The following is a 24,924-nucleotide window of genomic DNA, read 5'->3' on the forward strand; positions in this document are numbered from 1 at the left end:
TGTCAGTCAGTCAGTGAGTCTGTCAGTCAGTCAGTGAGTGAGTCTGTCAGTCAGTGAGTCTGTCAGTCAGTCAGTGAGTGAGTCTGTCAGTCAGTGAGTGAGTCTGTCAGTCAGTCAGTGAATCAGTGAGTGAGTCAGTGAGTCAGTCAGTGAGTCAGTCAGTGAGTCAGTCAGTGAGTCAGTCAGTGAGTCAGTCAGTGAGTCAGTCAGTGAGTCAGTCAGTGAGTGAGTCAGTCAGTCAGTCAGTCAGTCAGTCAGTGAGTGAGTCTGTCAGTCAGTCAGTGAGTCTGTCAATCAGTCAGTGAGTGTCAGTGAGTCTGTCAGTCAGTCAGTGAGTGAGTCTGTCAGTCAGTCAGTCAGTGAGTCTGTCAGTCAGTGAGTGAGTGAGTCTGTCAGTCAGTCAGTCAGTCAGTGAGTCAGTCAGTGAGTCAGTCAGTCAGTCAGTGAGTCTGTCAGTCAGTTAGTGAGTCGGTCAGTCAGTCAGTGAGTGAGTCAGTCAGTCAGTGAGTCTGTCAGTCAGTGAGTGAGTCTGTCAGTCAGTGAGTGAGTCTGTCAGTCAGTGAGTAAGTCTGTCAGTCAGTCAGTGAGTCTGTCAGTCAGTCAGTCAGTCAGTCAGTCAGTGTGTCTGTCAGTCAGTGAGTCAGTCAGTGAGTCAGTCAGTCATTCAGTGAGTCAGTCAGTGAGTCAGTCAGTCAGTGAGTCAGTCAGTGAGTCAGTCAGTCAGTGAGTCAGTCAGTCAGTGAGTCAGTCAGTGAGTCAGTCAGTGAGTCTGTCAGTGAGTCAGTCAGTCAGTGAGTCATTCAGTCAGTGAGTCAGTCTGTCAGTGAGTCAGTGAGTCAGTCAGTGAGTCAGTCAGTCAGTCAGTGAGTCAGTCAGTGAGTGAGTCAGTCAGTCTGTCAGTGAGTCTGTCAGTCAGTCAGTGAGTCTGTCAGTCAGTCAGTGAGTCTGTCAGTCAGTCAGTGAGTCTGTCAGTCAGTCAGTGAGTGAGTCTGTCAGTCAGTGAGTCTGTCAGTCAGTCAGTGAGTCTGTCAGTCAGTCAGTGAGTCTGTCAGTCAGTCAGTGAGTGAGTCTGTCAGTCAGTGAGTGAGTCTGTCAGTCAGTCAGTGAATCAGTGAGTGAGTCAGTGAGTGAGTCAGTGAGTGAGTCAGTGAGTCAGTCAGTGAGTCAGTCAGTGAGTCAGTCAGTGAGTCAGTCAGTGAGTCTGTCAGTGAGTCAGTCAGTGAGTCAGTCAGTGAGTCAGTCAGTGAGTGAGTCAGTCAGTCAGTCAGTCAGTCAGTCAGTCAGTCAGTCAGTGAGTCTGTCAGTCAGTCAGTGAGTCTGTCAATCAGTCAGTGAGTGAGTCTGTCAGTGAGTCTGTCAGTCAGTCAGTGAGTCTGTCAGTCAGTTAGTGAGTCGGTCAGTCAGTCAGTGAGTCAGTCAGTCAGTGAGTGAGTCTGTCAGTCAGTGAGTGAGTCTGTCAGTCAGTGAGTGAGTCTGTCAGTCAGTGAGTAAGTCTGTCAGTCAGTCAATGAGTCTGTCAGTCAGTCAGTCAGTCAGTCAGTGAGTCAGTCAGTCAGTGTGTCTGTCAGTCAGTGAGTCAGTCAGTGAGTCAGTCAGTCATTCAGTGAGTCAGTCAGTGAGTCAGTCAGTCAGTGAGTCAGTCAGTCAGTCAGTCAGTCAGTGAGTCAGTCAGTCAGTGAGTCAGTCAGTGAGTCAGTCAGTGAGTCTGTCAGTGAGTCAGTCAGTCAGTGAGGCATTCAGTCAGTGAGTCAGTCTGTCAGTGAGTCAGTGAGTCAGTCAGTGAGTCAGTCAGTGAGTCAGTCAGTCAGTGAGTCAGTCAGTGAGTCTGTCAGTCAGTCAGTCAGTGAGTCTGTCTGTCAGTGAGTGAGTCTGACAGTCAGTGAGAGTGAGTCAGTCAGTAAGAGTGAGTCAGTAAGTGAGAGTGAGTCTGTCAGTGAGAGTGAGTCAGTCAGTGAGAGTGAGTCAGTCAGTCAGTCAGTAAGAGTGAGTCAGTCAGTGAGTGAGTCAGTGAGTGAGTCTGTCAGTGAGTCTGTCAGTCAGTCAGTGAGTCTGTCAGTCAGTCAGTGAGTCTGTCAGTTAGTCAGTGAGTCTGTCAGTCAGTCAGTGAGTGAGTCTGTCAGTCAGTGAGTGAGTCTGTCAGTCAGTCAGTGAATCAGTGAGTGAGTCAGTGAGTGAGTCAGTGAGTGAGTCAGTGAGTCAGTCAGTGAGTCAGTCAGTGAGTCTGTCAGTGAGTCAGTCAGTGAGTCAGTCAGTGAGTCAGTCAGTGAGTGAGTCAGTGAGTGAGTGAGTCAGTCAGTCAGTCAGTGAGTGAGTGAGTCTGTCAGTCAGTCAGTGAGTCTGTCAATCAGTCAGTGAGTGTCAGTGAGTCTATCAGTCAGTCAGTGAGTGAGTCTGTCAGTCAGTCAGTCAGTGAGTCTGTCAGTCAGTCAGTCAGTGAGTCTGTCAGTCAGTCAGTCAGTCAGTGAGTCAGTCAGTGAGTCAGTCAGTCAGTGAGTCTGTCAGTCAGTCAGTCAGTGAGTCTGTCAGTCAGTGAGTGAGTCAGTGAGTGAGTGTCAGTGAGTGAGTGTCAGTGAGTGAGTGTCAGTGAGTGAGTGTCAGTGAGTGAGTGTCAGTGAGTGAGTCAGTGAGTGAGTCAGTGAGTGAGTGAGTCAGTCAGTCAGTGAGTCAGTGAGTGAGTGAGTGAGTCAGTCAGTCAGTCAGTGAGACAGTCAGTCAGTCAGTGAGTCAGTCAGTGAGTGAGTGAGTGAGTGTCAGTGAGTGAGTCAGTCAGTGAGAGTGAGTCAGTCAGTCAGTGAGTCAGTCAGTCAGTCAGTCAGTCAGTGAGTCAGTCAGTGAGTCTGTCAGTCAGTCAGTGAGTGAGTCTGTCAGTGAGTCTGTCAGTCAGTCAGTGAGTCTGTCAGTCAGTTAGTGAGTCGGTCAGTCAGTCAGTGAGTGAGTCAGTCAGTCAGTGAGTCTGTCAGTCAGTGAGTGAGTCTGTCAGTCAGTGAGTGAGTCTGTCAGTCAGTGAGTAAGTCTGTCAGTCAGTCAGTGAGTCTGTCAGTCAGTCAGTCAGTCAGTCAGTGTGTCTGTCAGTCAGTGAGTCAGTCAGTGAGTCAGTCAGTCATTCAGTGAGTCAGTCAGTGAGTCAGTCAGTCAGTGAGTCAGTCAGTGAGTCAGTCAGTCAGTGAGTCAGTCAGTCAGTGAGTCAGTCAGTGAGTCAGTCAGTGAGTCTGTCAGTGAGTCAGTCAGTCAGTGAGTCATTCAGTCAGTGAGTCAGTCTGTCAGTGAGTCAGTGAGTCAGTCTGTCAGTGAGTCAGTGAGTCAGTCAGTGAGTCAGTCAGTGAGTGAGTCAGTCAGTCTGTCAGTGAGTCTGTCAGTCAGTCAGTGAGTCTGTCAGTCAGTCAGTGAGTCTGTCAGTCAGTCAGTGAGTCTGTCAGTCAGTCAGTGAGTGAGTCTGTCAGTCAGTGAGTCTGTCAGTCAGTCAGTGAGTGAGTCTGTCAGTCAGTGAGTGAGTCTGTCAGTCAGTCAGTGAATCAGTGAGTGAGTCAGTGAGTCAGTCAGTGAGTCAGTCAGTGAGTCAGTCAGTGAGTCAGTCAGTGAGTCAGTCAGTGAGTCAGTCAGTGAGTCAGTCAGTGAGTGAGTCAGTCAGTCAGTCAGTCAGTCAGTCAGTGAGTGAGTCTGTCAGTCAGTCAGTGAGTCTGTCAATCAGTCAGTGAGTGTCAGTGAGTCTGTCAGTCAGTCAGTGAGTGAGTCTGTCAGTCAGTCAGTCAGTGAGTCTGTCAGTCAGTGAGTGAGTGAGTCTGTCAGTCAGTCAGTCAGTCAGTGAGTCAGTCAGTGAGTCAGTCAGTCAGTCAGTGAGTCTGTCAGTCAGTTAGTGAGTCGGTCAGTCAGTCAGTGAGTGAGTCAGTCAGTCAGTGAGTCTGTCAGTCAGTGAGTGAGTCTGTCAGTCAGTGAGTGAGTCTGTCAGTCAGTGAGTAAGTCTGTCAGTCAGTCAGTGAGTCTGTCAGTCAGTCAGTCAGTCAGTCAGTCAGTGTGTCTGTCAGTCAGTGAGTCAGTCAGTGAGTCAGTCAGTCATTCAGTGAGTCAGTCAGTGAGTCAGTCAGTCAGTGAGTCAGTCAGTGAGTCAGTCAGTCAGTGAGTCAGTCAGTCAGTGAGTCAGTCAGTGAGTCAGTCAGTGAGTCTGTCAGTGAGTCAGTCAGTCAGTGAGTCATTCAGTCAGTGAGTCAGTCTGTCAGTGAGTCAGTGAGTCAGTCAGTGAGTCAGTCAGTCAGTCAGTGAGTCAGTCAGTGAGTGAGTCAGTCAGTCTGTCAGTGAGTCTGTCAGTCAGTCAGTGAGTCTGTCAGTCAGTCAGTGAGTCTGTCAGTCAGTCAGTGAGTCTGTCAGTCAGTCAGTGAGTGAGTCTGTCAGTCAGTGAGTCTGTCAGTCAGTCAGTGAGTGAGTCTGTCAGTCAGTGAGTGAGTCTGTCAGTCAGTCAGTGAATCAGTGAGTGAGTCAGTGAGTGAGTCAGTGAGTCAGTCAGTGAGTCAGTCAGTGAGTCTGTCAGTGAGTCAGTCAGTGAGTCAGTCAGTCAGTCAGTCAGTGAGTCAGTCAGTGAGTCAGTCAGTGAGTGAGTCAGTCAGTCAGTCAGTCAGTCAGTCAGTGAGTCTGTCAGTCAGTCAGTGAGTCTGTCAATCAGTCAGTGAGTGTCAGTGAGTCTGTCAGTCAGTCAGTGAGTGAGTCAGTCAGTCAGTCAGTGAGTCTGTCAGTCAGTCAGTGAGTGAGTCTGTCTGTCAGTCAGTCAGTCAGTGAGTCAGTCAGTGAGTCAGTCAGTCAGTGAGTCTGTCAGTCAGTCAGTCAGTGAGTCTGTCAGTCAGTGAGTGAGTCAGTGAGTGAGTGTCAGTGAGTGAGTGTCAGTGAGTGAGTGTGAGTGAGTGAGTGTCAGTGAGTGAGTCAGTGAGTGAGTCAGTGAGTGAGTGAGTCAGTCAGTGAGTGAGTGAGTCAGTGAGTGAGTGAGTGAGTGAGTCAGTCAGTCAATCAGTGAGTCAGTCAGTCAGTCAGTGAGTCAGTGAGTGAGTGTCAGTGAGTGAGTCAGTCAGTGAGAGTGAGTCAGTCAGTCAGTGAGTCTGTCAGTCAGTGAGTCAGTCAGTCAGTCAGTCAGTCAGTCAGTGAGTCTGTCAGTCAGTCAGTGAGTGAGTCTGTCAGTGAGTCTGTCAGTCAGCCAGTGAGTCTGTCAGTCAGTTAGTGAGTCGGTCAGTCAGTCAGTGAGTGAGTCAGTCAGTCAGTGAGTCTGTCAGTCAGTGAGTGAGTCTGTCAGTCAGTGAGTGAGTCTGTCAGTCAGTGAGTAAGTCTGTCAGTCAGTCAGTGAGTCTGTCAGTCAGTCAGTCAGTCAGTGAGTCAGTCAGTCAGTGTGTCTGTCAGTCAGTGAGTCAGTCAGTGAGTCAGTCAGTCATTCAGTGAGTCAGTCAGTGAGTCAGTCAGTCAGTGAGTCAGTGAGTCAGTCAGTCAGTCAGTGAGTCAGTCAGTCAGTGAGTCAGTCAGTGAGTCAGTCAGTGAGTCTGTCAGTGAGTCAGTCAGTCAGTGAGTCATTCAGTCAGTGAGTCAGTCTGTCAGTGAGTCAGTGAGTCAGTCAGTGAGTCAGTCAGTCAGTCAGTCAGTGAGTGAGTCAGTGAGTGAGTCAGTCAGTCTGTCAGTGAGTCTGTCAGTCAGTCAGTGAGTCTGTCAGTCAGTCAGTGAGTCTGTCAGTCAGTCAGTGAGTCTGTCAGTCAGTCAGTGAGTGGGTCTGTCAGTCAGTGAGTGAGTCTGTCAGTCAGTCAGTGAATCAGTGAGTGAGTCAGTGAGTGAGTCAGTGAGTGAGTCAGTGAGTGAGTCAGTGAGTGAGTCAGTGAGTCAGTCAGTGAGTCTGTCAGTGAGTCAGTCAGTGAGTCAGTCAGTGAGTCAGTCAGTGAGTCAGTCAGTGAGTCAGTCAGTCAGTCAGTCAGTCAGTCAGTCAGTCAGTCAGTGAGTCTGTCAGTCAGTCAGTGAGTCTGTCAATCAGTCAGTGAGTGTCAGTGAGTCTGTCAGTCAGTCAGTGAGTGAGTCAGTCAGTCAGTCAGTGAGTCTGTCAGTCAGTCAGTGAGTGAGTCTGTCAGTCAGTCAGTCAGTCAGTGAGTCAGTCAGTGAGTCAGTCAGTCAGTGAGTCAGTCAGTCAGTCAGTCAGTCAGTCAGTGAGTCTGTCAGTCAGTCAGTGAGTCTGTCAATCAGTCAGTGAGTGTCAGTGAGTCTATCAGTCAGTTAGTGAGTGAGTCTGTCAGTCAGTCAGTCAGTGAGTCTGTCAGTCAGTCAGTGAGTGAGTCTGTCAGTCAGTCAGTCAGTCAGTGAGTCAGTCAGTGAGTCAGTCAGTCAGTGAGTCTGTCAGTCAGTCAGTCAGTGAGTCTGTCAGTCAGTGAGTGAGTCAGTGAGTGAGTGTCAGTGAGTGAGTGTCAGTGAGTGAGTGTCAGTGAGTGAGTGTCAGTGAGTGAGTCAGTGAGTGAGTCAGTGAGTGAGTCAGTCAGTCAGTGAGTGAGTGAGTCAGTGAGTGAGTGAGTGAGTGAGTGAGTGAGTCAGTCAGTGAGTCAGTCAGTCAGTGAGTCAGTGAGTGAGTGAGTGAGTGTCAGTGAGTGAGTCAGTCAGTGAGAGTGAGTCAGTCAGTCAGTGAGTCTGTCAGTCAGTGAGTCAGTCAGTCAGTCAGTCAGTCAGTCAGTGAGTCAGTCAGTGAGTCTGTCAGTCAGTCAGTGAGTGAGTCTGTCAGTGAGTCTGTCAGTCAGCCAGTGAGTCTGTCAGTCAGTTAGTGAGTCGGTCAGTCAGTCAGTGAGTGAGTCAGTCAGTCAGTGAGTCTGTCAGTCAGTGAGTGAGTCTGTCAGTCAGTGAGTGAGTCTGTCAGTCAGTGAGTAAGTCTGTCAGTCAGTCAGTGAGTCTGTCAGTCAGTCAGTCAGTCAGTCAGTGAGTCAGTCAGTCAGTGTGTCTGTCAGTCAGTGAGTCAGTCAGTGAGTCAGTCAGTCATTCAGTGAGTCAGTCAGTGAGTCAGTCAGTCAGTGAGTCAGTCAGTCAGTCAGTCAGTGAGTCAGTCAGTCAGTGAGTCAGTCAGTGAGTCAGTCAGTGAGTCTGTCAGTGAGTCAGTCAGTCAGTGAGTCATTCAGTCAGTGAGTCAGTCTGTCAGTGAGTCAGTCAGTGAGTCAGTCAGTCATTCAGTGAGTCAGTCAGTGAGTCAGTCAGTCAGTGAGTCAGTGAGTCAGTCAGTCAGTCAGTGAGTCAGTCAGTCAGTGAGTCAGTCAGTGAGTCAGTCAGTGAGTCTGTCAGTGAGTCAGTCAGTCAGTGAGTCATTCAGTCAGTGAGTCAGTCTGTCAGTGAGTCAGTGAGTCAGTCAGTGAGTCAGTCAGTCAGTCAGTCAGTGAGTGAGTCAGTGAGTGAGTCAGTCAGTCTGTCAGTGAGTCTGTCAGTCAGTCAGTGAGTCTGTCAGTCAGTCAGTGAGTCTGTCAGTCAGTCAGTGAGTCTGTCAGTCAGTCAGTGAGTGGGTCTGTCAGTCAGTGAGTGAGTCTGTCAGTCAGTCAGTGAATCAGTGAGTGAGTCAGTGAGTGAGTCAGTGAGTGAGTCAGTGAGTGAGTCAGTGAGTGAGTCAGTGAGTCAGTCAGTGAGTCTGTCAGTGAGTCAGTCAGTGAGTCAGTCAGTGAGTCAGTCAGTGAGTCAGTCAGTGAGTCAGTCAGTCAGTCAGTCAGTCAGTCAGTCAGTCAGTGAGTGAGTCTGTCAGTCAGTCAGTGAGTCTGTCAATCAGTCAGTGAGTGTCAGTGAGTCTGTCAGTCAGTCAGTGAGTGAGTCAGTCAGTCAGTCAGTGAGTCTGTCAGTCAGTCAGTGAGTGAGTCTGTCAGTCAGTCAGTCAGTCAGTGAGTCAGTCAGTGAGTCAGTCAGTCAGTGAGTCAGTCAGTCAGTCAGTCAGTCAGTCAGTGAGTCTGTCAGTCAGTCAGTGAGTCTGTCAATCAGTCAGTGAGTGTCAGTGAGTCTATCAGTCAGTTAGTGAGTGAGTCTGTCAGTCAGTCAGTCAGTGAGTCTGTCAGTCAGTCAGTGAGTGAGTCTGTCAGTCAGTCAGTCAGTCAGTGAGTCAGTCAGTGAGTCAGTCAGTCAGTGAGTCTGTCAGTCAGTCAGTCAGTGAGTCTGTCAGTCAGTGAGTGAGTCAGTGAGTGAGTGTCAGTGAGTGAGTGTCAGTGAGTGAGTGTCAGTGAGTGAGTGTCAGTGAGTGAGTCAGTGAGTGAGTCAGTGAGTGAGTCAGTCAGTCAGTGAGTGAGTGAGTCAGTGAGTGAGTGAGTGAGTGAGTGAGTGAGTCAGTCAGTGAGTCAGTCAGTCAGTGAGTCAGTGAGTGAGTGAGTGAGTGTCAGTGAGTGAGTCAGTCAGTGAGAGTGAGTCAGTCAGTCAGTGAGTCTGTCAGTCAGTGAGTCAGTCAGTCAGTCAGTCAGTCAGTCAGTGAGTCAGTCAGTGAGTCTGTCAGTCAGTCAGTGAGTGAGTCTGTCAGTGAGTCTGTCAGTCAGCCGGTGAGTCTGTCAGTCAGTTAGTGAGTCGGTCAGTCAGTCAGTGAGTGAGTCAGTCAGTCAGTGAGTCTGTCAGTCAGTGAGTGAGTCTGTCAGTCAGTGAGTGAGTCTGTCAGTCAGTGAGTAAGTCTGTCAGTCAGTCAGTGAGTCTGTCAGTCAGTCAGTCAGTCAGTCAGTGAGTCAGTCAGTCAGTGTGTCTGTCAGTCAGTGAGTCAGTCAGTGAGTCAGTCAGTCATTCAGTGAGTCAGTCAGTGAGTCAGTCAGTCAGTGAGTCAGTCAGTCAGTCAGTCAGTGAGTCAGTCAGTCAGTGAGTCAGTCAGTGAGTCAGTCAGTGAGTCTGTCAGTGAGTCAGTCAGTCAGTGAGTCATTCAGTCAGTGAGTCAGTCTGTCAGTGAGTCAGTGAGTCAGTCAGTGAGTCAGTCAGTCAGTCAGTCAGTGAGTCAGTGAGTGAGTCAGTCAGTCTGTCAGTGAGTCTGTCAGTCAGTCAGTGAGTCTGTCAGTCAGTCAGTGAGTCTGTCAGTCAGTCAGTGAGTGGGTCTGTCAGTCAGTGAGTGAGTCTGTCAGTCAGTCAGTGAATCAGTGAGTGAGTCAGTGAGTGAGTCAGTGAGTGAGTCAGTGAGTGAGTCAGTGAGTGAGTCAGTGAGTCAGTCAGTGAGTCTGTCAGTGAGTCAGTCAGTGAGTCAGTCAGTGAGTGAGTGAGTCAGTCAGTCAGTCAGACAGTCAGTGAGTCTGTCAGTCAGTCAGTGAGTCTGTCAATCAGTCAGTGAGTGTCAGTGAGTCTGTCAGTCAGTGAGTGAGTCTGTCAGTCAGTCAGTCAGTGAGTCTGTCAGTCAGTCAGTGAGTGAGTCTGTCAGTCAGTCAGTGAGTCAGTGAGTCAGTCAGTGAGTCAGTCAGTCAGTGAGTCTGTCAGTCAGTCAGTCAGTGAGTCTGTCAGTCAGTGAGTGAGTCAGTGAGTGAGTGTGAGTGAGTGAGTGTCAGTGAGTGAGTCAGTGAGTGAGTCAGTGAGTGAGTCAGTCAGTCAGTGAGTGAGTGAGTCAGTGAGTGAGTGAGTGAGTGAGTGAGTGAGTCAGTCAGTGAGTCAGTCAGTCAGTGAGTCAGTGAGTGAGTGAGTGAGTGTCAGTGAGTGAGTCAGTCAGTGAGAGTGAGTCAGTCAGTCAGTGAGTCTGTCAGTCAGTGAGTCAGTCAGTCAGTCAGTCAGTCAGTGAGTCAGTCAGTGAGTCTGTCAGTCAGTCAGTGAGTGAGTCTGTCAGTGAGTCTGTCAGTCAGCCAGTGAGTCTGTCAGTCAGTTAGTGAGTCGGTCAGTCAGTCAGTGAATGAGTCAGTCAGTCAGTGAGTCTGTCAGTCAGTGAGTGAGTCTGTCAGTCAGTGAGTGAGTCTGTCAGTCAGTGAGTAAGTCTGTCAGTCAGTCAGTGAGTCTGTCAGTCAGTCAGTCAGTCAGTCAGTGAGTCAGTCAGTCAGTGTGTCTGTCAGTCAGTGAGTCAGTCAGTGAGTCAGTCAGTCATTCAGTGAGTCAGTCAGTGAGTCAGTCAGTCAGTGAGTCAGTCAGTCAGTCAGTCAGTGAGTCAGTCAGTCAGTGAGTCAGTCAGTGAGTCAGTCAGTGAGTCTGTCAGTGAGTCAGTCAGTCAGTGAGTCATTCAGTCAGTGAGTCAGTCTGTCAGTGAGTCAGTGAGTCAGTCAGTGAGTCAGTCAGTCAGTCAGTGAGTGAGTCAGTGAGTGAGTCAGTCAGTCTGTCAGTGAGTCTGTCAGTCAGTCAGTGAGTCTGTCAGTCAGTCAGTCAGTCTGTCAGTCAGTCAGTGAGTCTGTCAGTCAGTCAGTGAGTGGGTCTGTCAGTCAGTGAGTGAGTCTGTCAGTCAGTCAGTGAATCAGTGAGTGAGTCAGTGAGTGAGTCAGTGAGTGAGTCAGTGAGTGAGTCAGTGAGTGAGTCAGTGAGTCAGTCAGTGAGTCTGTCAGTGAGTCAGTCAGTGAGTCAGTCAGTGAGTCAGTCAGTGAGTGAGTCAGTCAGTCAGTCAGTCAGTCAGTCAGTGAGTCTGTCAGTCAGTCAGTGAGTCTGTCAATCAGTCAGTGAGTGTCAGTGAGTCTGTCAGTCAGTCAGTGAGTGAGTCAGTCAGTCAGTCAGTGAGTCTGTCAGTCAGTCAGTGAGTGAGTCTGTCAGTCAGTCAGTCAGTCAGTGAGTCAGTCAGTGAGTCAGTCAGTCAGTGAGTCTGTCAGTCAGTCAGTCAGTGAGTCTGTCAGTCAGTGAGTGAGTCAGTGAGTGAGTGTCAGTGAGTGAGTGTCAGTGAGTGAGTGTCAGTGAGTGAGTGTCAGTGAGTGAGTCAGTGAGTGAGTCAGTGAGTGAGTCAGTGAGTGAGTGAGTCAGTCAGTCAGTGAGTCAGTCAGTGAGTGAGTCAGTCAGTCAGTCAGTCAGTCAGTCAGTGAGTCAGTCAGTGAGTGAGTGAGTGAGTGTCAGTGAGTGAGTCAGTCAGTGAGAGTGAGTCTGTCAGTCAGTCAGTGAGTGAGTCTGTCAGTGAGTCTGTCAGTCAGTGAGTCAGTCAGTCAGTCAGTCAGTCAGTCAGTGAGTCAGTCAGTGAGTCTGTCAGTCAGTCAGTGAGTGAGTCTGTCAGTGAGTCTGTCAGTCAGCCAGTGAGTCTGTCAGTCAGTTAGTGAGTCGGTCAGTCAGTCAGTGAGTGAGTCAGTCAGTCAGTGAGTCTGTCAGTCAGTGAGTGAGTCTGTCAGTCAGTGAGTGAGTCTGTCAGTCAGTGAGTAAGTCTGTCAGTCAGTCAGTGAGTCTGTCAGTCAGTCAGTCAGTCAGTCAGTGAGTCAGTCAGTCAGTGTGTCTGTCAGTCAGTGAGTCAGTCAGTGAGTCAGTCAGTCATTCAGTGAGTCAGTCAGTGAGTCAGTCAGTCAGTGAGTCAGTCAGTCAGTCAGTCAGTGAGTCAGTCAGTCAGTGAGTCAGTCAGTGAGTCAGTCAGTGAGTCTGTCAGTGAGTCAGTCAGTCAGTGAGTCATTCAGTCAGTGAGTCAGTCTGTCAGTGAGTCAGTGAGTCAGTCAGTGAGTCAGTCAGTCAGTCAGTCAGTGAGTCAGTGAGTGAGTCAGTCAGTCTGTCAGTGAGTCTGTCAGTCAGTCAGTGAGTCTGTCAGTCAGTCAGTGAGTCTGTCAGTCAGTCAGTGAGTGGGTCTGTCAGTCAGTGAGTGAGTCTGTCAGTCAGTCAGTGAATCAGTGAGTGAGTCAGTGAGTGAGTCAGTGAGTGAGTCAGTGAGTGAGTCAGTGAGTGAGTCAGTGAGTCAGTCAGTGAGTCTGTCAGTGAGTCAGTCAGTGAGTCAGTCAGTGAGTGAGTGAGTCAGTCAGTCAGTCAGACAGTCAGTGAGTCTGTCAGTCAGTCAGTGAGTCTGTCAATCAGTCAGTGAGTGTCAGTGAGTCTGTCAGTCAGTGAGTGAGTCTGTCAGTCAGTCAGTCAGTGAGTCTGTCAGTCAGTCAGTGAGTGAGTCTGTCAGTCAGTCAGTGAGTCAGTGAGTCAGTCAGTGAGTCAGTCAGTCAGTGAGTCTGTCAGTCAGTCAGTCAGTGAGTCTGTCAGTCAGTGAGTGAGTCAGTGAGTGAGTGTGAGTGAGTGAGTGTCAGTGAGTGAGTCAGTGAGTGAGTCAGTGAGTGAGTCAGTCAGTCAGTGAGTGAGTGAGTCAGTGAGTGAGTGAGTGAGTGAGTGAGTGAGTCAGTCAGTGAGTCAGTCAGTCAGTGAGTCAGTGAGTGAGTGAGTGAGTGTCAGTGAGTGAGTCAGTCAGTGAGAGTGAGTCAGTCAGTCAGTGAGTCTGTCAGTCAGTGAGTCAGTCAGTCAGTCAGTCAGTCAGTGAGTCAGTCAGTGAGTCTGTCAGTCAGTCAGTGAGTGAGTCTGTCAGTGAGTCTGTCAGTCAGCCAGTGAGTCTGTCAGTCAGTTAGTGAGTCGGTCAGTCAGTCAGTGAATGAGTCAGTCAGTCAGTGAGTCTGTCAGTCAGTGAGTGAGTCTGTCAGTCAGTGAGTGAGTCTGTCAGTCAGTGAGTAAGTCTGTCAGTCAGTCAGTGAGTCTGTCAGTCAGTCAGTCAGTCAGTCAGTGAGTCAGTCAGTCAGTGTGTCTGTCAGTCAGTGAGTCAGTCAGTGAGTCAGTCAGTCATTCAGTGAGTCAGTCAGTGAGTCAGTCAGTCAGTGAGTCAGTCAGTCAGTCAGTCAGTGAGTCAGTCAGTCAGTGAGTCAGTCAGTGAGTCAGTCAGTGAGTCTGTCAGTGAGTCAGTCAGTCAGTGAGTCATTCAGTCAGTGAGTCAGTCTGTCAGTGAGTCAGTGAGTCAGTCAGTGAGTCAGTCAGTCAGTCAGTGAGTGAGTCAGTGAGTGAGTCAGTCAGTCTGTCAGTGAGTCTGTCAGTCAGTCAGTGAGTCTGTCAGTCAGTCAGTCAGTCTGTCAGTCAGTCAGTGAGTCTGTCAGTCAGTCAGTGAGTGGGTCTGTCAGTCAGTGAGTGAGTCTGTCAGTCAGTCAGTGAATCAGTGAGTGAGTCAGTGAGTGAGTCAGTGAGTGAGTCAGTGAGTGAGTCAGTGAGTGAGTCAGTGAGTCAGTCAGTGAGTCTGTCAGTGAGTCAGTCAGTGAGTCAGTCAGTGAGTCAGTCAGTGAGTGAGTCAGTCAGTCAGTCAGTCAGTCAGTCAGTGAGTCTGTCAGTCAGTCAGTGAGTCTGTCAATCAGTCAGTGAGTGTCAGTGAGTCTGTCAGTCAGTCAGTGAGTGAGTCAGTCAGTCAGTCAGTGAGTCTGTCAGTCAGTCAGTGAGTGAGTCTGTCAGTCAGTCAGTCAGTCAGTGAGTCAGTCAGTGAGTCAGTCAGTCAGTGAGTCTGTCAGTCAGTCAGTCAGTGAGTCTGTCAGTCAGTGAGTGAGTCAGTGAGTGAGTGTCAGTGAGTGAGTGTCAGTGAGTGAGTGTCAGTGAGTGAGTGTCAGTGAGTGAGTCAGTGAGTGAGTCAGTGAGTGAGTCAGTGAGTGAGTGAGTCAGTCAGTCAGTGAGTCAGTCAGTGAGTGAGTCAGTCAGTCAGTCAGTCAGTCAGTCAGTGAGTCAGTCAGTGAGTGAGTGAGTGAGTGTCAGTGAGTGAGTCAGTCAGTGAGAGTGAGTCTGTCAGTCAGTCAGTGAGTGAGTCTGTCAGTGAGTCTGTCAGTCAGTGAGTCAGTCAGTCAGTCAGTCAGTCAGTCAGTGAGTCTGTCAGTCAGTCAGTGAGTGAGTCTGTCAGTGAGTCAGTCTGTCAGTGAGTCAGTGAGTCAGTCAGTGAGTCAGTCAGTCAGTCAGTGAGTCGGTCAGTGAGTCTGTCAGTCAGTCAGTCAGTGAGTCTGTCTGTCTATGAGTGAGTCTGTCAGTCAGTGAGAGTGAGTCAGTCAGTAAGAGTGAGTCAGTAAGTGAGAGTGAGTCTGTCAGTGAGAGTGAGTCAGTCAGTGAGAGTGAGTCAGTCAGTCAGTGAGAGTGAGTCAGTCAGTGAGTGAGTCAGTGAGTGAGTCAGTCAGTGAGTCAGTCAGTCAGTCAGTGAGTGAGTCTGTCAGTCAGTCAGTCAGTGAGAGTGAGTCAGTCAGTCAGTGAAAGTGAGTCAGTCAGTGAGTGAGTCAGTGAGTGAGTGAGTCAGTGAGTCAGTCAGTCAGTCAGTGAGTGAGCCTGTCAGTCAGTTAGTCAGTGAGTGAGTCAGTGAGTGAGTCAGTGAGTGAGTGAGTGAGTGAGTGAGTCAGTCAGTCAGTCTGTCAGTCTGTCAGACAGTCAGTCAGTGAGTCTGTCAGTCAGTGAGTCTGTCAGTCAGTCAGTCAGTGAGTCTGTCAGTGAGTCAGTGAGTGAGTCTGTCAGTCAGTGAGTGAGTCTGTCAGTCAGTGAGTGAGTGAGTCTGTCAGTCAGTCAGTGAGTCAGTCAGTCAGTCAGTCAGTCAGTGAGTCAGTCAGTGAGTGAGTCTGTCTGTCAGTCATTCAGTGAGTCAGTCAGTGAGTCAGTCAGTGAGTCAGTCAGTGAGTCTGTCAGTCAGTCAGTGAGTCTGTCAGACAGTCAGTGAGTGAGTCTGACAGACAGTCAGTGAGTGAGTCAGTCAGTGAGTGAGTCTGTCAGTCAGTCAGTCAGTGAGTCTGTCAGTCAGTGAGTGAGTCAGTGAGTGAGTCAGTGAGTCAGTCAGTGAGTCTGTCAGTGAGTCAGTCAGTGAGTCAGTCAGTGAGTCAGTCAGTGAGTCAGTCAGTGAGTCAGTCAGTCAGTCAGTCAGTCAGTCAGTCAGTCAGTGAGTGAGTCTGTCAGTCAGTCAGTGAGTCTGTCAATCAGTCAGTGAGTGTCAGTGAGTCTGTCAGTCAGTCAGTGAGTGAGTCAGTCAGTCAGTCAGTGAGTCTGTCAGTCAGTCAGTGAGTGAGTCTGTCAGTCAGTCAGTCAGTCAGTGAGTCAGTCAGTGAGTCAGTCAGTCAGTGAGTCAGTCAGTCAGTCAGTCAGTCAGTCAGTGAGTCGGTCAGTCAGTCAGTGAGTCTGTCAATCAGTCAGTGAGTGTCAGTGAGTCTATCAGTCAGTCAGTGAGTGAGTCTGTCAGTCAGTCAGTCAGTGAGTCTGTCAGTCAGTCAGTGAGTGAGTCTGTCAGTCAGTCAGTCAGTCAGTGAGTCAGTCAGTGAGTCAGTCAGTCAGTGACTCTGTCAGTCAGTCAGTCAGTGAGTCTGTCAGTCAGTGAGTGAGTCAGTGAGTGAGTGTCAGTGAGTGAGTGTCAGTGAGTGAGTGTGAGTGAGTGAGTGTCAGTGAGTGAGTCAGTGAGTGAGTCAGTGAGTGAGTCAGTCAGTCAGTGAGTGAGTGAGTGAGTGAGTGAGTGAGTGAGTCAGTCAGTGAGTCAGTCAGTCAGTCAGTCAGTCAGTCAGTCAGTCAGTGAGTCTGTCAGTCAGTCAGTGAGTGAGTCTGTCAGTGAGTCTGTCAGTCAGCCAGTGAGTCTGTCAGTCAGTTAGTGAGTCGGTCAGTCAGTCAGTGAGTGAGTCAGTCAGTCAGTGAGTCTGTCAGTCAGTGAGTGAGTCTGTCAGTCAGTGAGTGAGTCTGTCAGTCAGTGAGTAAGTCTGTCAGTCAGTCAGTGAGTCTGTCAGTCAGTCAGTCAGTCAGTCAGTGAGTCAGTCAGTCAGTGTGTCTGTCAGTCAGTGAGTCAGTCAGTGAGTCAGTCAGTCATTCAGTGAGTCAGTCAGTGAGTCAGTCAGTCAGTGAGTCAGTCAGTCAGTCAGTCAGTCAGTGAGTCAGTCAGTCAGTGAGTCAGTCAGTGAGTCAGTCAGTGAGTCTGTCAGTGAGTCAGTCAGTCAGTGAGTCATTCAGTCAGTGAGTCAGTCTGTCAGTGAGTCAGTGAGTCAGTCAGTGAGTCAGTCAGTCAGTCAGTGAGTGAGTCAGTGAGTGAGTCAGTCAGTCTGTCAGTGAGTCTGTCAGTCAGTCAGTGAGTCTGTCAGTCAGTCAGTGAGTCTGTCAGTCAGTCAGTGAGTCTGTCAGTCAGTCAGTGAGTGGGTCTGTCAGTCAGTGAGTGAGTCTGTCAGTCAGTCAGTGAATCAGTGAGTGAGTCAGTGAGTGAGTCAGTGAGTGAGTCAGTGAGTGAGTCAGTGAGTGAGTCAGTGAGTCAGTCAGTGAGTCAGTCAGTGAGTCTGTCAGTGAGTCAGTCAGTGAGTCAGTCAGTGAGTGAGTCAGTCAGTCAGTCAGTCAGTCAGTGAGTGAGTCTGTCAGTCAGTCAGTGAGTCTGTCAATCAGTCAGTGAGTGTCAGTGAGTCTGTCAGTCAGTCAGTGAGTGAGTCAGTCAGTCAGTCAGTGAGTCTGTCAGTCAGTCAGCGAGTGAGTCTGTCAGTCAGTCAGTCAGTCAGTGAGTCAGTCAGTGAGTCAGTGAGTCAGTGAGTCTGTCAGTCAGTCAGTCAGTGAGTCTGTCAGTCAGTGAGTGAGTCAGTGAGTGAGTGTCAGTGAGTGAGTGTCAGTGAGTGAGTGTCAGTGAGTGAGTGTCAGTGAGTGAGTCAGTGAGTGAGTCAGTGAGTGAGTGAGTCAGTCAGTGAGTGAGTGAGTCAGTCAGTCAGTGAGTCAGTGAGTGAGTGAGTGAGTCAGTCAGTCAGTCAGTCAGTCAGTCAGTGAGTGAGTGAGTGTCAGTGAGTGAGTCAGTCAGTGAGAGTGAGTCAGTCAGTCAGTGAGTCTGTCAGTCAGTGAGTCAGTCAGTCAGTCAGTCAGTCAGTGAGTCAGTCAGTGAGTCTGTCAGTCAGTCAGTGAGTGAGTCTGTCAGTGAGTCTGTCAGTCAGCCAGTGAGTCTGTCAGTCAGTTAGTGAGTCGGTCAGTCAGTCAGTGAGTGAGTCAGTCAGTCAGTGAGTCTGTCAGTCAGTGAGTGAGTCTGTCAGTCAGTGAGTGAGTCTGTCAGTCAGTGAGTAAGTCTGTCAGTCAGTCAGTGAGTCTGTCAGTCAGTCAGTCAGTCAGTCAGTGAGTCAGTCAGTCAGTGTGTCTGTCAGTCAGTGAGTCAGTCAGTGAGTCAGTCAGTCATTCAGTGAGTCAGTCAGTGAGTCAGTCAGTCAGTGAGTCAGTCAGTCAGTCAGTCAGTGAGTCAGTCAGTCAGTGAGTCAGTCAGTGAGTCAGTCAGTGAGTCTGTCAGTGAGTCAGTCAGTCAGTGAGTCATTCAGTCAGTGAGTCAGTCTGTCAGTGAGTCAGTGAGTCAGTCAGTGAGTCAGTCAGTCAGTCAGTGAGTGAGTCAGTGAGTGAGTCAGTCAGTCTGTCAGTGAGTCTGTCAGTCAGTCAGTGAGTCTGTCAGTCAGTCAGTGAGTCTGTCAGTCAGTCAGTGAGTCTGTCAGTCAGTCAGTGAGTGGGTCTGTCAGTCAGTGAGTGAGTCTGTCAGTCAGTCAGTGAATCAGTGAGTGAGTCAGTGAGTGAGTCAGTGAGTGAGTCAGTGAGTGAGTCAGTGAGTGAGTCAGTGAGTCAGTCAGTGAGTCTGTCAGTGAGTCAGTCAGTGAGTCAGTCAGTGAGTCAGTCAGTGAGTGAGTCAGTCAGTCAGTCAGTCAGTCAGTCAGTCAGTGAGTCTGTCAGTCAGTCAGTGAGTCTGTCAATCAGTCAGTGAGTGTCAGTGAGTCTGTCAGTCAGTCAGTGAGTGAGTCAGTCAGTCAGTCAGTGAGTCTGTCAGTCAGTCAGTGAATCAGTGAGTGAGTCAGTGAGTCAGTCAGTGAGTCAGTCAGTGAGTCAGTCAGTGAGTCTGTCAGTGAGTCAGTCAGTGAGTCAGTCAGTGAGTCAGTCAGTGAGTCAGTCAGTGAGTCAGTCAGTGAGTGAGTCAGTCAGTCAGTCAGTCAGTCAGTCAGTGAGTGAGTCTGTCAGTCAGTCAGTGAGTCTGTCAATCAGTCAGTGAGTGTCAGTGAGTCTGTCAGTCAGTCAGTGAGTGAGTCTGTCAGTCAGTCAGTCAGTGAGTCTGTCAGTCAGTCAGTGAGTGAGTCTGTCAGTCAGTCAGTCAGTCAGTGAGTCAGTCAGTGAGTCAGTCAGTCAGTCAGTGAGTCTGTCAGTCAGTTAGTGAGTCGGTCAGTCAGTCAGTGAGTGAGTCAGTCAGTCAGTGAGTCTGTCAGTCAGTGAGTGAGTCTGTCAGTCAGTGAGTGAGTCTGTCAGTCAGTGAGTAAGTCTGTCAGTCAGTCAGTGAGTCTGTCAGTCAGTCAGTCAGTCAGTCAGTCAGTCAGTGTGTCTGTCAGTCAGTGAGTCAGTCAGTGAGTCAGTCAGTCATTCAGTGAGTCAGTCAGTGAGTCAGTCAGTCAGTCAGTCAGTCAGTGAGTCAGTCAGTCAGTGAGTCAGTCAGTCAGTGAGTCAGTCAGTGAGTCAGTCAGTGAGTCTGTCAGTGAGTCAGTCAGTCAGTGAGTTTGTCAGTCAGTGAGTGAGTGTGAGTGAGTGATTGTCAGTGAGTGAGTGTCAGTGAGTGAGTGTGAGTGATTGAGTGTCAGTGAGTGAGTCAGTGAGTGAGTCAGTGAGTGAGTGAGTCAGTCAGTGAGTGAGTGAGTCAGTCAGTCAGTGAGTCAATGAGTGAGTGAGTGAGTCAGTCAGTCAGTCAGTGAGTCAGTCAGTCAGTCAGTGAGTCAGTGAGTGAGTGAGTGAGTGAGTGTCAGTGAGTGAGTCAGTCAGTGAGAGTGAGTCAGTCAGTCAGTGAGTCTGTCAGTCAGTGAGTCAGTCAGTCAGTCAGTCAGTCAGTCAGTGAGTCAGTCAGTGAGTCTGTCAGTCAGTCAGTGAGTGAGTCTGTCAGTGAGTCTGTCAGTCAGTCAGTGAGTCTGTCAGTCAGTTAGTGAGTCGGTCAGTCAGTCAGTGAGTCAGTCAGTCAGTCAGTGAGTCTGTCAGTCAGTGAGTGAGTCTGTCAGTCAGTGAGTGAGTCTGTCAGTCAGTGAGTAAGTCTGTCAGTCAGTCAGTGAGTCTGTCAGTCAGTCAGTCAGTCAGTCAGTGAGTCAGTCAGTCAGTGTGTCTGTCAGTCAGTGAGTCAGTCAGTGAGTCAGTCAGTCATTCAGTGAGTCAGTCAGTCACTCAGTCAGTCAGTCAGTCAGTCAGTCAGTCAGTCAGTCAGTCAGTCAGTCAGTCAGTGAGTCAGTCAGTGAGTCTGTCAGTGAGTCAGTCAGTCAGTGAGTCATTCAGTCAGTGAGTCAGTCTGTCAGTGAGTCAGTGAGTCAGTCAGTGAGTCAGTCAGTCAGTCAGTGAGTCAGTGAGGGAGTCAGTCAGTCTGTCAGTGAGTCTGTCAGTCAGTCAGTGAGTCTGTCAGTCAGTCAGTGAGTCTGTCAGTCAGTCAGTGAGTGAGTCTGTCAGTCAGTGAGTGAGTCTGTCAGTCAGTCAGTGAATCAGTGAGTGAGTCAGTGAGTGAGTCAGTGAGTGAGTCAGTGAGTGAGTCAGTGAGTCAGTCAGTGAGTCAGTCAGTGAGTCAGTCAGTGAGTCTGTCAGTGAGTCAGTCAGTGAGTCAGTCAGTGAGTCAGTCAGTGAGTCAGTCAGTCAGTCAGTCAGTCAGTCAGTCAGTCAGTCAGTGAGTCTGTCAGTCAGTCAGTGAGTCTGTCAATCAGTCAGTGAGTGAGTCTGTCAGTGAGTCTGTCAGTCAGTCAGTGAGTCTGTCAGTCAGTTAGTGAGTCGGTCAGTCAGTCAGTGAGTCAGTCAGTCAGTGAGTGAGTCTGTCAGTCAGTGAGTGAGTCTGTCAGTCAGTGAGTGAGTCTGTCAGTCAGTGAGTAAGTCTGTCAGTCAGTCAATGAGTCTGTCAGTCAGTCAGTCAGTCAGTCAGTGAGTCAGTCAGTCAGTGTGTCTGTCAGTCAGTGAGTCAGTCAGTGAGTCAGTCAGTCATTCAGTGAGTCAGTCAGTGAGTCAGTCAGTCAGTGAGTCAGTCAGTCAGTCAGTCAGTCAGTGAGTCAGTCAGTCAGTGAGTCAGTCAGTGAGTCAGTCAGTGAGTCTGTCAGTGAGTCAGTCAGTCAGTGAGGCATTCAGTCAGTGAGTCAGTCTGTCAGTGAGTCAGTGAGTCAGTCAGTGAGTCAGTCAGTCAGTCAGTCAGTGAGTCAGTCAGTGAGTCTGTCAGTCAGTCAGTCAGTGAGTCTGTCTGTCAAAGAGTGAGTCTGACAGTCAGTGAGAGTGAGTCAGTCAGTAAGAGTGAGTCAGTAAGTGAGAGTGAGTCTGTCAGTGAGAGTGAGTCAGTCAGTGAGAGTGAGTCAGTCAGTCAGTCAGTAAGAGTGAGTCAGTCAGTGAGTGAGTCTGTCAGTGAGTCTGTCAGTCAGTCAGTGAGTCTGTCAGTCAGTCAGTGAGTCTGTCAGTTAGTCAGTGAGTCTGTCAGTCAGTCAGTGAGTGAGTCTGTCAGTCAGTGAGTGAGTCTGTCAGTCAGTCAGTGAATCAGTGAGTGAGTCAGTGAGTGAGTCAGTGAGTGAGTCAGTGAGTGAGTCAGTGAGTCAGTCAGTGAGTCTGTCAGTGAGTCAGTCAGTGAGTCAGTCAGTGAGTCAGTCAGTGAGTGAGTCAGTGAGTGAGTGAGTCAGTCAGTCAGTCAGTGAGTGAGTGAGTCTGTCAGTCAGTCAGTGAGTCTGTCAATCAGTCAGTGAGTGTCAGTGAGTCTATCAGTCAGTCAGTGAGTGAGTCTGTCAGTCAGTCAGTCAGTGAGTCTGTCAGTCAGTCAGTCAGTGAGTCTGTCAGTCAGTCAGTCAGTCAGTGAGTCAGTCAGTGAGTCAGTCAGTCAGTGAGTCTGTCAGTCAGTCAGTCAGTGAGTCTGTCAGTCAGTGAGTGAGTCAGTGAGTGAGTGTCAGTGAGTGAGTGTCAGTGAGTGAGTGTCAGTGAGTGAGTGTCAGTGAGTGAGTGTCAGTGAGTGAGTCAGTGAGTGAGTCAGTGAGTGAGTGAGTCAGTCAGTCAGTGAGTCAGTGAGTGAGTGAGTCAGTCAGTCAGTCAGTCAGTGAGACAGTCAGTCAGTCAGTGAGTCAGTCAGTGAGTGAGTGAGTGAGTGTCAGTGAGTGAGTCAGTCAGTGAGAGTGAGTCAGTCAGTCAGTGAGTCAGTCAGTCAGTCAGTCAGTCAGTGAGTCAGTCAGTGAGTCTGTCAGTCAGTCAGTGAGTGAGTCTGTCAGTGAGTCTGTCAGTCAGTCAGTGAGTCTGTCAGTCAGTTAGTGAGTCGGTCAGTCAGTCAGTGAGTGAGTCAGTCAGTCAGTGAGTCTGTCAGTCAGTGAGTGAGTCTGTCAGTCAGTGAGTGAGTCTGTCAGTCAGTGAGTAAGTCTGTCAGTCAGTCAGTGAGTCTGTCAGTCAGTCAGTCAGTCAGTCAGTGTGTCTGTCAGTCAGTGAGTCAGTCAGTGAGTCAGTCAGTCATTCAGTGAGTCAGTCAGTGAGTCAGTCAGTCAGTGAGTCAGTCAGTGAGTCAGTCAGTCAGTGAGTCAGTCAGTCAGTGAGTCAGTCAGTGAGTTAGTCAGTGAGTCTGTCAGTGAGTCAGTCAGTCAGTGAGTCATTCAGTCAGTGAGTCAGTCTGTCAGTGAGTCAGTGAGTCAGTCTGTCAGTGAGTCAGTGAGTCAGTCAGTGAGTCAGTCAGTGAGTGAGTCAGTCAGTCTGTCAGTGAGTCTGTCAGTCAGTCAGTGAGTCTGTCAGTCAGTCAGTGAGTCTGTCAGTCAGTCAGTGAGTGAGTCTGTCAGTCAGTGAGTCTGTCAGTCAGTCAGTGAGTGAGTCTGTCAGTCAGTGAGTGAGTCTGTCAGTCAGTCAGTGAATCAGTGAGTGAGTCAGTGAGTCAGTCAGTGAGTCAGTCAGTGAGTCTGTCAGTGAGTCAGTCAGTGAGTCAGTCAGTGAGTCAGTCAGTGAGTCAGTCAGTGAGTCAGTCAGTGAGTGAGTCAGTCAGTCAGTCAGTCAGTCAGTGAGTGAGTCTGTCAGTCAGTCAGTGAGTCTGTCAATCAGTCAGTGAGTGTCAGTGAGTCTGTCAGTCAGTCAGTGAGTGAGTCTGTCAGTCAGTCAGTCAGTGAGTCTGTCAGTCAGTGAGTGAGTGAGTCTGTCAGTCAGTGAGTCAGTCAGTGAGTCAGTCAGTGAGTCAGTCAGTCAGTCAGTGAGTCTGTCAGTCAGTTAGTGAGTCGGTCAGTCAGTCAGTGAGTGAGTCAGTCAGTCAGTGAGTCTGTCAGTCAGTGAGTGAGTCTGTCAGTCAGTGAGTGAGTCTGTCAGTCAGTGAGTAAGTCTGTCAGTCAGTCAGTGAGTCTGTCAGTCAGTCAGTCAGTCAGTCAGTGTGTCTGTCAGTCAGTGAGTCAGTCAGTGAGTCAGTCAGTCATTCAGTGAGTCAGTCAGTGAGTCAGTCAGTCAGTGAGTCAGTCAGTGAGTCAGTCAGTCAGTGAGTCAGTCAGTCAGTGAGTCAGTCAGTGAGTCAGTCAGTGAGTCTGTCAGTGAGTCAGTCAGTCAGTGAGTCATTCAGTCAGTGAGTCAGTCTGTCAGTGAGTCAGTGAGTCAGTCAGTGAGTCAGTCAGTCAGTCAGTGAGTCAGTCAGTGAGTGAGTCAGTCAGTCTGTCAGTGAGTCTGTCAGTCAGTCAGTGAGTCTGTCAGTCAGTCAGTGAGTCTGTCAGTCAGTCAGTGAGTCTGTCAGTCAGTCAGTGAGTGAGTCTGTCAGTCAGTGAGTCTGTCAGTCAGTCAGTGAGTGAGTCTGTCAGTCAGTGAGTGAGTCTGTCAGTCAGTCAGTGAATCAGTGAGTGAGTCAGTGAGTGAGTCAGTGAGTCAGTCAGTGAGTCAGTCAGTGAGTCTGTCAGTGAGTCAGTCAGTGAGTCAGTCAGTCAGTCAGTCAGTGAGTCAGTCAGTGAGTCAGTCAGTGAGTGAGTCAGTCAGTCAGTCAGTCAGTCAGTCAGTGAGTCTGTCAGTCAGTCAGTGAGTCTGTCAATCAGTCAGTGAGTGTCAGTGAGTCTGTCAGTCAGTCAGTGAGTGAGTCAGTCAGTCAGTCAGTGAGTCTGTCAGTCAGTCAGTGAGTGAGTCTGTCTGTCAGTCAGTCAGTCAGTGAGTCAGTCAGTGAGTCAGTCAGTCAGTGAGTCTGTCAGTCAGTCAGTCAGTGAGTCTGTCAGTCAGTGAGTGAGTCAGTGAGTGAGTGTCAGTGAGTGAGTGTCAGTGAGTGAGTGTGAGTGAGTGAGTGTCAGTGAGTGAGTCAGTGAGTGAGTCAGTGAGTGAGTGAGTCAGTCAGTGAGTGAGTGAGTCAGTGAGTGAGTGAGTGAGTGAGTCAGTCAGTCAATCAGTGAGTCAGTCAGTCAGTCAGTGAGTCAGTGAGTGAGTGTCAGTGAGTGAGTCAGTCAGTGAGAGTGAGTCAGTCAGTCAGTGAGTCTGTCAGTCAGTGAGTCAGTCAGTCAGTCAGTCAGTCAGTCAGTCAGTCAGTGAGTCTGTCAGTCAGTCAGTGAGTGAGTCTGTCAGTGAGTCTGTCAGTCAGCCAGTGAGTCTGTCAGTCAGTTAGTGAGTCGGTCAGTCAGTCAGTGAGTGAGTCAGTCAGTCAGTGAGTCTGTCAGTCAGTGAGTGAGTCTGTCAGTCAGTGAGTGAGTCTGTCAGTCAGTGAGTAAGTCTGTCAGTCAGTCAGTGAGTCTGTCAGTCAGTCAGTCAGTCAGTGAGTCAGTCAGTCAGTGTGTCTGTCAGTCAGTGAGTCAGTCAGTGAGTCAGTCAGTCATTCAGTGAGTCAGTCAGTGAGTCAGTCAGTCAGTGAGTCAGTCAGTCAGTCAGTCAGTCAGTCAGTCAGTGAGTCAGTCAGTGAGTCAGTCAGTGAGTCTGTCAGTGAGTCAGTCAGTCAGTGAGTCATTCAGTCAGTGAGTCAGTCTGTCAGTGAGTCAGTGAGTCAGTCAGTGAGTCAGTCAGTCAGTCAGTCAGTGAGTGAGTCAGTGAGTGAGTCAGTCAGTCTGTCAGTGAGTCTGTCAGTCAGTCAGTGAGTCTGTCAGTCAGTCAGTGAGTCTGTCAGTCAGTCAGTGAGTCTGTCAGTCAGTCAGTGAGTGGGTCTGTCAGTCAGTGAGTGAGTCTGTCAGTCAGTCAGTGAATCAGTGAGTGAGTCAGTGAGTGAGTCAGTGAGTGAGTCAGTGAGTGAGTCAGTGAGTGAGTCAGTGAGTCAGTCAGTGAGTCTGTCAGTGAGTCAGTCAGTGAGTCAGTCAGTGAGTCAGTCAGTGAGTCAGTCAGTGAGTGAGTCAGTCAGTCAGTCAGTCAGTCAGTCAGTCAGTGAGTGAGTCTGTCAGTCAGTCAGTGAGTCTGTCAATCAGTCAGTGAGTGTCAGTGAGTCTGTCAGTCAGTCAGTGAGTGAGTCAGTCAGTCAGTCAGTGAGTCTGTCAGTCAGTCAGTGAGTGAGTCTGTCAGTCAGTCAGTCAGTCAGTGAGTCAGTCAGTGAGTCAGTCAGTCAGTGAGTCAGTCAGTCAGTCAGTCAGTCAGTGAGTGAGTCTGTCAGTCAGTCAGTGAGTCTGTCAATCAGTCAGTGAGTGTCAGTGAGTCTATCAGTCAGTTAGTGAGTGAGTCTGTCAGTCAGTCAGTCAGTGAGTCTGTCAGTCAGTCAGTGAGTGAGTCTGTCAGTCAGTCAGTCAGTCAGTGAGTCAGTCAGTGAGTCAGTCAGTCAGTGAGTCTGTCAGTCAGTCAGTCAGTGAGTCTGTCAGTCAGTGAGTGAGTCAGTGAGTGAGTGTCAGTGAGTGAGTGTCAGTGAGTGAGTGTCAGTGAGTGAGTGTCAGTGAGTGAGTCAGTGAGTGAGTCAGTGAGTGAGTCAGTCAGTCAGTGAGTGAGTGAGTCAGTGAGTGAGTGAGTGAGTGAGTGAGTGAGTCAGTCAGTGAGTCAGTCAGTCAGTGAGTCAGTGAGTGAGTGAGTGAGTGTCAGTGAGTGAGTCAGTCAGTGAGAGTGAGTCAGTCAGTCAGTGAGTCTGTCAGTCAGTGAGTCAGTCAGTCAGTCAGTCAGTCAGTCAGTGAGTCAGTCAGTGAGTCTGTCAGTCAGTCAGTGAGTGAGTCTGTCAGTGAGTCTGTCAGTCAGCCAGTGAGTCTGTCAGTCAGTTAGTGAGTCGGTCAGTCAGTCAGTGAGTGAGTCAGTCAGTCAGTGAGTCTGTCAGTCAGTGAG

The sequence above is a fragment of the Triturus cristatus genome, unplaced genomic scaffold, assembly GCF_964204655.1.
Source record: "Triturus cristatus unplaced genomic scaffold, aTriCri1.1 SCAFFOLD_342, whole genome shotgun sequence".
NCBI classification, from domain to species: Eukaryota; Metazoa; Chordata; class Amphibia; order Caudata; family Salamandridae; genus Triturus; species Triturus cristatus.